The sequence below is a fragment of the Macaca nemestrina genome, chromosome 3 (assembly GCF_043159975.1).
Source record: "Macaca nemestrina isolate mMacNem1 chromosome 3, mMacNem.hap1, whole genome shotgun sequence".
In the NCBI taxonomy this organism is placed as follows: domain Eukaryota; kingdom Metazoa; phylum Chordata; class Mammalia; order Primates; family Cercopithecidae; genus Macaca; species Macaca nemestrina.
Genome location: NC_092127.1, coordinates 76,168,300 through 76,182,428, shown reverse-complemented (window position 1 = coordinate 76,182,428; position 14,129 = coordinate 76,168,300). Strand labels below are relative to the sequence as shown.

At 35.7% G+C, this 14,129-nt stretch overlaps 1 protein-coding gene and 1 long non-coding RNA gene across 25 annotated transcripts in view; one reads left to right on the top strand and one right to left on the bottom strand.

The window, feature by feature from the left end:
* The window catches only part of LOC105486421 (ankyrin 2), a 698,368-nt gene that overhangs the window by 313,030 nt on the left and 371,209 nt on the right, over nucleotides 1-14,129 (top strand). The gene's annotated exons all lie outside the window — the stretch shown is intronic.
* The window catches only part of LOC105486225 (uncharacterized), a 37,603-nt gene continuing 30,358 nt past the window's right edge, over nucleotides 6,885-14,129 (bottom strand). Inside the window, exons 5-6 of one of the 3 annotated variants that reach the window (XR_003019041.2) lie at nucleotides 8,503-8,683; nucleotides 6,885-7,019 (exon numbers count right to left, since the gene is read on the bottom strand). This is a non-coding gene — a long non-coding RNA (uncharacterized lncRNA). The remainder of the gene's footprint in view (nucleotides 7,020-8,502; nucleotides 8,684-14,129) is intronic. The other 2 variants (XR_003019043.2, XR_003019046.2) reach the window with 2 other exon arrangements.

Sequence of the window (14,129 nt, the reverse complement as noted above, 5' to 3'; positions counted from 1 at the left end):
TGTCGTATTTTGGGGTGGCATATCCTGATACCCTTCACCAGTAAAATCTGGGATTCGTGCTTCATTGTCCAGTGTTTCTCCCATTTTACTACACTGGCCAATGTTTATGGAGGAAGATAATCTGGTAAGTGAGTTGCAAGTTTTCCAGGGACATAGAATGATATGAAAAAAATTATGAGAAGTTTAGAAAAGTTGAACACAGTAGATAGAGTTCAGTGTTGAGTAACCAGAGAAAAGTAGATTTGTGCACAGTTTTTGGCGAAAGAGTAGAGGCGAATGACATCACGCACCAGCAAAGTAACTCAAAACTGTCATTTCCTTCATGTGGATCCTTGTCATAGTCGTCATGACTGAACAATGACATTAGAATTGTTGATTTTATTATCATCATCCTCGTACCCAAACCATCATCACTGTGAAGAAGAATATCACCAGATAATAACTACATCTTTGTCCATTTTCCTGTTTTTGAATGACAGGAATAATTCCTACAAAAGTTTGAGCTCATGTCTGAGATAGTAGATATCAGATGCATGTTGAACAGTTTTTTTCTTTCCGTTGGATTTTGTCACTTCCTTTCTCTTTTTCCTTAAAAAATAATGTAAGGTCGGATGCGGTGGTTCACGCCTGTAATCCCAGCACTTTGGGAGGCTGAGGCGGGTGGATCACCTGTCAGGAGTTCGAGACCAGCTTGACCAACATGGCAAAACCGTGGCTCTACTAAAAAGACAAAAATTGGATGGGATTGGTGGCGGGCACCTGTAATCCCAGCTACTCGGAAGGCTGAGGCAGGAGAATTGCTTGAACCTGGGAAGCAGAGGTTGCAGCGAGCCGAGATCCCACCACTGCACTCCAGCCTGGGCAACAAGAGCAAAACTCTGTCTCAAAAAAAAAAAGGTGAAACTTTGTGCTTGACGATGAATTAAAATAACTTTATCATAAAAAAGTAAATAATGAAGCAAAACCACCAAAGGAAAGACTATAGTCAAATGGCTGACATATTTTTGAATATCCTGGGAATATGTCAGATTAGTAAATATTTAACTTTGACTTCCCTTCCCCCACAAAAAAATTCAAAGCATTTCAGTGTCTCCATATTTCTAATTAAGTGAAAATTATTCAAATATTATTTGGCCTTTGATTCTAGTGACGCCTCATTCGTTATGAATTTGACCCTCCTTTGGATTCTGGGAGCCCACTGAGTAAATTCCACTTAGAGTTCTGGTCATTCCTCAGTCAGTCTAACAAGGATTCCCTTCCATATGACAGTTAGGAGTTTGAGTTTTTCTAAGCTTCTGTCCTCAGGCTTCTCCCCTCTTGCTTACATCCTGGGGTGAATGGCGATGAGATAAACCATCACAAAATGAGCATTTTGATTATGACAGCGAATCTCAACAGCCTCCAGATGTGCATTTCCATGTAGTTATCTCTCCAGTCCTGACTAGGCACATGCTCCAGCCAGAAAGACCGAATCCTCCCTTTTATTTCCACATTCAATTATCTTATGTCTTAAAAATTCCACCTCCTAAGCATTGCTCATCCATTTCTTGATCTCCACCTATACTACAGACCTTTGTCATTTCCTACCTTGAAAATTGAAATAGGCTTCTTTTTTTTCTAATTTCCAGGCTAGCCCTTTCTGGGGCATTTTGGACTTCTCTGTTAATAACCCTTCAATACCTATGGAGATAAAGTCCAAACACCTTGACAGGGCTTAAGGCTCTCTTGTGAGTGGGTCCTTGTCCATCTTTTCAGTCTCATCTCCTCCCACTTCCTCTAAGATTATGACATATTTCCTCTGGGAAACTATTTGTAGTTCACCAAATCACCTCTTTCTCTCAGACCTCTGTGACTCTGTACAGACTCTTGCCCATCTGATGTGCCTTTGCCCCTTTGTCTTTTGGGAGACACTTATTCATCCTTCAGGTGACATTCTTTTATGCAGCCATCTGCCATGGGCTCACTCCCAGAGCCTGTTTTTGCAGGCAGGCAACACATTATATTGTAGTGGTTTTGGAGACCTTTGTGTTTTATTGTAAAAGTTTGACCTCTTTGAGTATGGAAATCTTATTTTGTAATTCTTTATATCCCTAATTGCAACAGCAACAGAAAAGGTAAAATGCATGAGTATAAACAAAACAAGCAATGTGTGAGCTTTTATGAAACAATTTGTTATATAATTGCAAAGTCTCAAAAGAAGATATGAATAGATAGGCATGACATGTTTTTGCATAGATAAATTCAATATCGCGTAAGTTTTTCCTAAGTTAATCTATATATTTAACATGACTTCCCTGAGATATTATAGATTTCTTTCTTTCCTTTTTTTGAACTAGACAATACTCAAATGAAAAAAAATAACGAATCAAAAATTTGTTGAAAAAATACTGGCAAAGGAGAGTAATGTATGAGGGAACTGGCCTTGCTGAATATTTTTAAATACTATAAAATGTAGAATATAGTATGGAAATAGGAAAAAAGACAAATCAGTGGAACAGAAGAGAAAGTCAAGAAATAGACTGGATACATATGAAGATTGTCTATATGATTAAGGTGACATCCCAAGTCTGTAGAGACCAATAATTAGTGTAGGGTCTCTGGTCCAGTTTGAAAAACTCATCTTGTGTTACACCACAGTAAATGGTAGTAAATTGAATACTTAAATGTGAGAAATGAAAGTGTAAAAGAAACACAGTCATGTGTCCCTTAACTACAGGGATGTGTTCTGACAAATGTATCCTTAGAATGTACTTAGACAAACCTAGATGGTATATTGCCTACAACACGCCTAGGCTATATGGTATAGCCTGTTTCACCTAGACCACAAATTTGTGCAGCATGTTGCAGTACTGAATACTGTAACAATCATAACACAATGATCAGTATTTATGTATCTAAACATGGAAAAGGTACAGTAAAAATACAACATAAAACATAATGATACATCGGTATAGGGCACTGACCATGAATGGAGCTTGCAGGACTGGAAGTCACTGTGTGTGAGTCAGTGAGTGAGTGCTGGGTGAATGTGGAGGCCTAAAACATTATTGTACACTAATGTAGACTTCACAAACACTGTGCACTTAGGCTACACTACATTTATATTGAAGAGCTTTTCTTTCTTCGATAGTAAGTTAACCTTAGCTTACTGTAACTTTCTGACTTTATAAACTTTTTGTTTTTTTAAAAACTTTTAGACTCTTTTATAATAATATTTAGCTTAAAACACAGATTCATTGTACAATTATACATTTTGTTTTCTTTATATCCTAATTCTATAAACTATTTTCTGTTTAAAAAATTATTTTTTTTGTTTTTAATTTTTTTTTTCTTAAACAAAGACCCAAACACCCACAGTAACCTCGCCCTACATAATATTAGGATCATCAACATAGCTGCCTTCCGCCTCCACATCTTGTCCCACTGGAAGGTCTTCAAGGGCAGTAACACACATGGAGCTGTCATCTCCTATGATAACAATGCCTTCTTCTAGAATACCTCCTGACAGACCTGTCTGAAGCTATTTTACAGTTAACTGCTTTTTCTATAAGTGATGGGGAATACTCTAAAATGAGAATCAAAAGTATGGTACAGTAAATACATAAACCAGTTACATAGTAGTTTATTATCAAGTTTTTTGTACTGTACCTAATTGTAGATGCTATGATTTCATACAACTGGCAATGCAGGTTTGTCTACATCAGCATCACCACAAACACATGAGTAATGTGTTGTGCTATGACATAATGCACAGCTGTGACATCACGAGGTTATAGGAATTTTTCAGCTCCATTATACCTTTAAGACCACTGCCATATGTACGGTCCGTCGTTGACTGAAATGTCATCATGTGGCACATGACTGTACTTTAATAAGCCATAAGAGAATCTTTTTACAACCTTGAAGTGAGTAAATGCTTTCTAACTAAGGCATGAAAACAATAAGCCATAAGAAAGAAGACTGATGAATTCAACTACATATGAATCAAGAATTTCTGCATCATGCAAAGATCAACATAAATAAAGTTAAGAAGTAATCAAGAAATCAGGGAGAAATATTTGCAACTGTATCATAGACAGGGCTAACTTACCTAATTTATAAAAAGCTCACATGACTCAAAAACCTAAACATAGAACTACTCTATGACCCAGCAATTCCACCATTGGGTATGCATCCAAAGGAAAAAAAAATCAGTATATCAAAGGGGTACCCACACTGCATATTTATCACAGCAGTATTTACAATAGCAAAGATTCGGAATCAGCCTAAGTGCCCATCAAGGAAAGAATGGATAAAGAAAATGTGATATATATAATCAATAGAATACTACTTAGCCATAAAAAGAGTATTTGCTATTTGCTGCAGCATGGACAGAACTGGAGGTCATTGGGTTAAGTGAAATACGTCAGGCACAAAAAGACAAATACCACATGTCCTCACTCATATGTAGGAGCTAAAACAGTTGATCTCATGGACATAGATAATAGAATAATAGATACCAGAGCCTGTGAGGGGTGGGTAGCGAGGAGAAAGGATGAAGACAGAGTGGTTATGGGTACAAACATACAGTTAGATAGAAGAAATACATTTTAATGTTTGATAGCAGACTAGGGTAATATGATTTGAATGTGTGTCCCCTCCAAATCGCATATTGAAATGTGATCTGCGGTGTTGGAGGTGGGCCTAGTGGGAGGCATTTGGGTCGTGGTGGTAGACCTCTCATGAATGTCTTGGTGCTCTCCTCACAGTAATGAGTGAGTTCTCACTTTATGAGTTCATGCAAGATCTGGTTGTTTAAAAGTGCTTGGCACCTCCCCCTCTTCCCTCTTGCTCCCTCTTTTGCTACATGACATGCTGACTCCCCTTCACTTTCCACTATGATTGTAAGCTTCCTGAGGCCCTCACCAGAAGCAGATGCCAGTACCATGCCTCGCATACAGCCTGCAGACCAACTGTGAGCCAAATAAACCTTTTTTCTTTATAAATTACCATTCTCAGGTATTCCTTTATAGCAACACAGAATGGACTAACACATAGGGAGACTATTCTTCACAACAATATTCTGTATATTTCAAAGTAACTATTTCTAAGTAACTAGAAGAAAGGACTTGAAATCATACAACACATAAAAATGATAAACAGTTGAGAAGATGGATAGCCCAAACAACCTGACTTGATCATTACACATTCAACATACGTAACAAACACATCTACATCATAAATATGTAAATTATTATATATCCATAAAAGGAGGGAAAAGCTCCCACTTTCAATAAGGCAAAGACTGATGAGCCAATAAAAATAAGTGAAAGAGATGAGAAAATAGTTAACGGGAAAGGAAATATAAGTGCCTCTTCAACATGTGAAAGGAGGCACAACTTCACTCACAAGAGAAGAACAAGTTTAAATACATTGAGCTATCATTATTTATCTTTCAGATTAGCAAACATAAGAAGTCTTGGTAATAACTTTTGTTAGAAAATGTGGAGAAACACTCTTTTCTCATAGACTGTTGGTAAGAGTATAAATGGGCACAGGATTTCTACAGGGCAATTTGGCAATACCTATTGAAGTTACAAATACACATATTCTTTGATCCAGCAATTTTATATATTATTTAATTCACAGATTTATTTGTAACTGGGTTAATGTACTTAGAAATAGCAATACAATTTTAAATTAAAAATTAAATAAATTTTTGCTTAAAAACATCTTCATTTCAGCATCTTTTGGTCTAGTGTTATCTTTTCCCTTTTCCTCATCCTGCCTCATGGTGGGGCAATGTATCTCCTTGCATTTGGTTTCAAACATGTAGGACTTTGTCATGAATCCATTATGAACCTGACTAACACATTTCTCCGAAATTTTTATGCTTTAAAAATTGTTAACAATTAGCAGAAAATTTAGAACAAGGAAAATGGTTACTCTTCTTATCCTCGTTTTTGAAACCAAAAAGCTAACATTTTATTCTGCCTGAGAAAGTAAATGGTCTTAAATCATCGATATGGCATCCATTGCTTTTCCAAAACAGTGATGTATTTTTTAAAAAATCAGTTTTTTTTGGGGGGGGGGTACATACTTTGCTCAAATGTTACTTATTTTAACTTATAATAAAAATGGATAAAATATGTAATACATGGAGTTGCCCGATTTGAGTATTTTGTGCAGCAGTTAGTATAATATTTTGACCTTCATCTTGTCCTCTGGGGAAAAGAGTAAGCTTTCAGCTTTTCAGAATGGCGTTTTCACACATATGGCCACACGCTGTGCTGTCCTGGAGGAGCAGGTGGCTAAGTGTGGTTCTGGTCACAGAGCGCCCAAAGATTTATCCTTGCCTGACAACTACACTCAGAAACTGTATATAATCAGCAGTTCCATTACAGGATACCCAAATACCATGTTCTAAGGGCATCAGAGTATGTTTTTTTTCCCATGTGCTTCATAGGAAGTGTTTTATTCTCCCTGTCTCAGAATAAAACTATTACTTACAGAAGAGAAAAAGCTCTTGAAAGACTTCGATGTGAGAAAATATGACTTAGAACCACATCACATTAAATTTAAGACTTCGATTGCTAAACAGTGAATATACATACAGAATTTACTGATGGTAAGGACATTTGTACCTTAAACTAAAATTAAGATTTAAAAACAGAAGCAAATAGAAGTGAATAAATAAGTCCATGTTATACAAGCATAGGCATAACTAAAATTAAAACATGTATTAGCCTTCTCACTACTTGCACTTGACTACTCTTAAAAAAGAAGAACTAATAATGGAGTGGATTGCAAACTCAGTATGAAACAATGTTGTATTGTGGTAGAAATATGGCAGCAAAAAGATGTAATATACAGAAATTGCAGAATTCTGTTTCTGAATACTGTATAACTCCAAACTAGCGAACTCAAGCATTCCAGTTCACCTCCTCTGAAATCTTCCAGTTTCAACAACAGCGTACACTTTTCTCCTTGGAGCCACCATCCTGTAGTGTGTTGACTCTTACCTTTTACAGTAGTTTTACCTGGAAAAAGTGGTACCCACACCATTAACTTATTAAACTTTTCCATTTTTTTTACTGAATGAGTTTTTTCTTTTGAATTACATTTTTAATGGAAATAAGCTAGGGTTATAATTTCAGGATCTCCTGACTGCATAGGACTGTAAACATTATATAAAGCTTTGTGTGCTACACTTTATTAGCTTTTAAAGGCAATTGAGTGGAGTTTATTGTACATAAGTCTTGCATTTGTAGTTAGAGAAAAGCCTCACATGATTACCATCTGTTTGCTTTTGCAAGTGTAGCCCTAGAATTCTGATATGCCAATAGAAATGTTATTTTAGTTTTAGTGCACACTGGAGGTTTTCCACAGGCAATTTAATTCTCCTACTTGGAAGAGTATTTGTGACCCCTGATTATAAGCCAATAGGCTCAAATTTTGAAATTTACTTACATGAAATTAACATATGATACATGATATAAGAATTTCAGTTTAACTTATGTTTGGTGCAAAGCTGGAGTTCCTAAAATAAGCCTTTGGTATGTGGTGTCATATGTGAATTAAAAAGTGAGATGATTCTTCTGCAGAAAGGTAAAACATAAATGTATCCAAATACTATTTGGAGGACACAGGGGGAAAATGGTCATTTTCCATTTTGTATAATTTGTGGGATATTTTATTATTTAATATCCCAGACACTCCATTACTGAAAGTAAACACAATCCTTGCTGATGCTAGGCAGAAGAGGCTGTGATTCTGTATTCCATGTCTAGGTGGTGGATAGGAGCAGTCCAGTCCAGCTGTCCCACAGACTCAGCCTGTTCATTGGGGAAAAGGGCTCAGTGACCAGGGCTAACAAAGAAGAGCAGGGAGATAAAGCAAAAAATATTGCAGCTGCTGATCAGCTGCTTCACTCACGGTGCCTCAGAGAAAGAATTCAATTTGTCCTAAACAGCATGTTACAATATAGCACACCTATCCACAGAAGTATCCATGGAAGGCTGTCAGGAACTGGTTCTTCCACCATTCTTGAATCAAAAGTTTTAAATTATACACATGCAGATAAAGGAGAACACTGTTCAGTTTAGGTTTTTGTTTTTTGAGCTGTTTGTTTCAGAATGCTATTGAAATCAGAGCAAGAACTAAGTGAGATGGATGTGGTATTAAGTAGATTCCTCAAAATGATGGCAAATCCATGCTATTCTTTAGTTTAAATATATTCTGAAAACCACAGAGTGCCTAAAAGTTTCAAAAACTGTTTTAAATATATATTCACTATTTTAAAATTTTATGTGTTCACTGTGTATTTTCTCATTCTCCATACCTTTTTAGTTGAAATACTTTTAAATTTATGGCAATGGGTCCAATTGTTAATCTGAAACAAATACATTAAGTACAAAATAGAGTATGCAAAAAACCTGCAAACACCAGGAAATTTAGAGCCCTGAAATATGTCTGGAGATCGAAGAAAAATATAGTGAGAAGGTTTTTCATAAAGTAACTAACCTGCCTTTTAAAAACATGTTTATCCTCTATTTCCCGATCGTGAACATCCCATGATTCTGGAGACTTCAGCTGGGTCAGAGGACCCACAGGGCATATCCTCTGGCTCAGCGTTAGACCACTCCTGATGATAAGTGGCTTGGGAAAGGATTTGCATTTCTTAACATTTGACTGTATGTGTCTTCTGTAAAATAATGCAGAGTAACTCGGTGCTGTGGTAAATCGTTTGGAAATACTTAACTGTATATTTGAAAAATGTTTTATCTTTATGGAGTAGGGATGTGCTTTTAATTCTCACTGTATCTTCATTAATGAACCCAAAGGTTTTAGATCCTGTGTTTCCTAAGGCCCCATTATGGAGAGAGTACACACACACACACACACACACACACACGTGCTTGTGGTATAATATGCCAGTACTTTAGTTTGGGAATTAGGTAGAAGTTAACAAGTAAGAGAATAATCCTCACATGGGAAAGGGTGAAAAAATTGAAGAAAATGTGAAACCACTTCTGGGGCTTTTACCTTTTGCTTTTATTTTGCCTGGTTTCTCTTTTTGAGGGAACTGTATTGTGTGATTCTTACTTGAAGAAATTCTTGATATCAGTAAGATTGTATAATTTTGTAAATATAAGTATCCTGAGAGAAGTGTTTGGTGTGATGTCAATCAATTTAATCACTATCCACTTAAAAATTGTTCTCTCTACTACAAAACCAATATATTTCCCTCATAGAACATTTCAAACATAGAGACAAGCCTAAATGAAAAAAGAGTTACCTCTAGTCCTATCAAAATGTAATATTGGATTAAAAATATTTTAATGTGTATATGTTTTAAAAACCTCATTTGTTTACTTATTCATCCATTTATTTATTCAACAAATACATACTGAGTGTAGACTATGTACCTGACATTGCACTAGATGCTGGGAACACTGAAGTGAACAAGACAGTTAAGGACCTTGCCCTCTTACATCCTAGTTGGGGAAAACAGTCATTAGATATGCAAAGGAAGAAACAAATGAGACCATCAAGGTTGTGACAAGTGCTAGCAAGGAAATGAACAGCCTGGTGTGATGGAGAGCCTAAGGAGGAGTCCTCTTTAGACATGGTAGATGGAACCAATTCAGGAGATTTATAAATCCATACCCAAACAGAGTATTTTAGGTAGAGAATGCCAGGTGTACACAGTTTTTAACCTGTCTTCTTTCCCACTAGATATAAATGTCACAATTCTTCATATAAAACTCTGTGGTAATAGATAGCTTAGAATTTTTTGAACCTTTGAAACATGGTTAAATACATACATTAGGTAACATTTTCAGCAGTGTCTGAGGCAGCAGGGCAGCAATCTGTAATCAAACACATTAATATACCTCTAGTGGAACAAGAATAATCACACTGTGTGAGAAAATAACTATGACTAGCCTCACTTCAGCTTAGGTTTTGGTGTCAAATGAGTCCTGGTCAGAAAAAGTTTTGCTGGTAAATAAGTTACATGTAAACTTTTGATTTTCTGCATGTTTTGGAATTCAAGATCGTAGTAAGGGGATGGTGGAGCTGTATTTCATAATACAAAACAGCATAATCAATTTAGCTAATGTCACATTTTTATATATCTATATTGTTTTCATTTAGGTTATTCAGGTGAGATAAAATGTTTAAGCTGGGGCAAATGTTCTTCTAGCCATATATTTGTGGACATTAGTGATCATTTTTTTAGGATATATTTGTAGGGGAGGTGAAATTTTATCTCTGCCCTCTTAAGAGTTCTTTGGGCCTGAGAATTAAACTGACTTAAGGCAGATTAACAGGGGAAAAGCATACAAATTTATTTAATGTGACTTTTATGTGACATGGGAGCTCTCCTAAGGAAAGGAAGACCCAAAGAAGCAGTTAGAGTTGAATGCTTATATACAGAATTGGACAGAGAGTAGTGGATTGTGAAAATGTGACAAGACAAAAGAACTTGGCCTAGAGTAGTTAATTGTGAAAAGGTAACTAAAAAATAAGGGATAGTTTAACAAGGTTGGTTTGTCCAGATTTTTCTGGGTCTTGACTCCCTGTCTCTGGTGACAAGGATGTCAATTTCCTTCCGGTATAGAGACGACATCTTACATATTGGTATTTTATCTCCTGCTTTTAGGAACAAAAATGGGGATCCTTCTTGCACTTTCTGTTTTTTTAAATGCCTTTAGCTCAAAATAATTCTTTATGCCAAGGTGGCAAATTTTGGGGTGGCATAGTCTGCCACCCTTCACATTCAATTGTTAGGTAAGCATTGTGCAAACAATTTTATGCATATTTCTTACATAGAAGCTTTATTTTATATTTAAAAAATAAGAATCCTCTCAGAAGGGTTTCCTAATTCTGTAGCTGATTTGAGGGTAATTATTCTCATAATACCATGTCCAAGGCTCAAATTGTATCATGTTTAAAAGCAACAACAAAAACATCATGATCTTTGGCCCTGGTTGTTTTTCACTTTCATGCCTTTCCACTTGATCCTCCATTTATAACAGAAACTGCATGTATATAGAGATTGGATTATTTACCACTAAAATGCAGCCGTTCAGAGGAAGGAGGAGAAGGTAATTGGTTTTTATTCCCTATCAAAACAGAATGATTCAGGACCTGGGGTTATAGAAAAGCATCCTTTATTTAATTACAGAACCATGGGCCATGTTGACAGATTTCTGAGCTGTAATTGTCTTTTCTGTGCCCTCATTGATTTGGTCATGCATCTGACCTTCCTGATTAAAATTTGCCTAGGAATAACTCCAGAATCTAGTCTTCATAGCTTATCCTGTTGAGAATGTGATAGATTTTTCCTTTCAGAGAATAAACTCAATCAGTTTCTTATATCAACTCTGGTTTAAGCATTCGTAATATCAAGGCCACATGTCTGCTGTATGCCCTCTTAATTAACCATACCCTTTCTATGGCTAGTGCCTACAGTGTTTCAAGTGAGACACCAGTTTTTATGAAAGCTTTAGAGTCAAGATGTCAAATCATTGCTGTTTGTTGCAAATGTATAATTTTATCACTATATCTGTTAATTCAGCAGAAAAAATATGCAATTTGAGAAGTGTGTAAAATTTTAGCTATAACAATATACAATTAAAGGATTCTGCCATTATTTACATGTACTCCAAGAGTCAAATGAAATCCTTCTTTAATTTCTAGCCATACAGAACCTACTTTTATATGTGTTTATTAAATACATATATGACATATTCAAGACCTGGGTGCATCGTTCATGAGCATGCTATTCCATTGGATCTCACAGGCCTCTCATCCATATGCCTATCACTGAGATCTGTATATTTTAGAAATTGGAATGTCAACATTATTCTTCTTAGAATAAGTGAAGGGGCTCTGTGGGCGTGAGTTGTGGCTGGTTGCTAAGAATATCTAATCAGGTTGCATTGCTATAGCAACAGTGTTGCTAGGACTTTAAAGTTTCCCTGCAATCAGTTGGAATTCACAAGTGAAAGACATTGTTTATCTCAGTGGTATTTTAAAGTGATCCTAGCTAGCATAAGGCAGGAATCCCATACTTTGGAAAGGAATTGATAGCCCCAATGAACTGCACTCTAATTTATGATTAGTTCAGAGTATGTAATCTACAGAACCAGGGTGGTAATTTAGCAGCCTGTTTTTCCAGGTGTTTTGATTTCATAGTTCCTACCTAGTCAAAGATCATTTCCATCTGGCTCAAGGGTTCTCAAGGTTATCATACACTGATAATTTTAAAAGGAAAAGTATCATTTCATATTTCTGTCACAGAGCAGAAACTTGAGGACTCCAAAAATTATAATATTATTTTTGGTATACATATTATTGGTATTTATGTCTTTTCCAAAATGAAAATAGCTCTATTTTTCTAATTATAATAGTACTTCATACTTATCTAAAATGTAGGCAGTTTAGAAAGCACAAAACAAATAGTTAAAAATCTCCCAGAGTTAACTACTTTTAACATCTTGTTGCAAACATTATATATATCTATAGTTGCTAAATAAAGAGACATAAAACATATATGTGTTTCCTTGCCAGTGGCTTTTCTTAAAGGTAACTTTACATTATATTTTTAAACTGTTTTAAAACTGTCTTTATGTTTGGTCTATTGTGGTTTCAAACATTTTTTTTCCCCTCAAACATACACTCAAAACGTTGAAATGGTCAGGAGTTAGTCTTAAAATCAAAAGCCTCTGTGTTTACTAAATATCTGCTTTGTCCTATTCCAAAAAGTATTTAAAATATTTAGTTTAAGGATTTCATAAATCACCATCTTAGTGGAACTTAAAATCAGCATTTTTTTCTGGTTTTAGGCCCTAAACTTTTGAGTGAGGGAAAAAGGTTGTGCAACTGTTTCATTCCAATCTTGTATGTGGAATTTGATTCAATTTAAGGAATTAAAATAACTACATATTTTTAACAGGTTGAGCACTAAAGCCCAGAGAGTTGGCTTTAGGTTGGCTGAATATGGGTCTGCATCAGGCATGGACTATAAGTAGCATTCCCTGTCTGTTGCATGTTATTTTATGGAGACCCCAAAATGAAATGAAAAATAAAATGGAAATGAAAAATAAAACAGAAAATCTTTGAAGATTCCCTAGGATGGCTGGGCAATCAATAAAGATCAAGCAGCTCATAGTCTAAAAGATAAAAAAGCCAACATGTTTTGATAATTAAGTATGGACTAGGCACTGTTGTAAGAGTTTCACTATTAACTCACTCAAGCTTTATGATAACCGTATGAAGGTGCTATGACTTGTGATAACCCTAGGAGGATTCTATTATTATTCCCATTCTACAGGTTAGGACACTGAGGCAGAGTGAGGTTGAAAAACTCACCCAAGGTTGCGTGACTACCATGTCTATTAAGTCTCAGAGTAAAAATTCAAATGCGGATCTACCTACAGAGCCAGCTCTTAAAACCATTGTGCTTTGTTCTGAAGGATACTGGTTGGTTTGTTTAGGGTAAGCTTTTCTGTTGGATGTATTCATGGTCTATGATTTCATCCACAGCTTTGCTGGCCCAGAATCTTTTTTTTTTTTTTTGTCAGCGTATCTAGGGGTGTACTATCTTTCTCAAACTCCATCTTTTTCCAAGTTATTGTAAAGATAGTGAGAAAGTATATATAAAGCATTTAGTTCTGTATCAGTCATGTAGTGTTCTTAATATATAGGAGCCAACAGTCTCATCTATTGGATTTGGGAGACATTGTCTATATAGATGTGGATCATATAGCTTTTTATCTATTGTTTACAGAGCAGGTTTAAAGATATTGTTAGAAATAACCCTGGCACATAATAGTGGCTAACTTTGGGCAAATCCCTAACCTTTCGTAAGTCTTCATTTTCTCCTATCTGTGAGAAGATATAATAATACCTAATCTTCAAGGTTATGATTAAGAATGAGAATAGACTTAGCACCCTGAATAAATAGTATGACAATTTTTAAATAGTGTGATTAGGACATTTCAAAGGGTCTTGCTTTCCTGACCATATGTCCAAACTTAAAGAACATCTACCTTGCAACTCTCTATGCCCTGCCTACCGAATCTTCAATTGTTGAACTAAGTGTTATGACTTAATATGTTCATGAGGCCATTCAAAATATT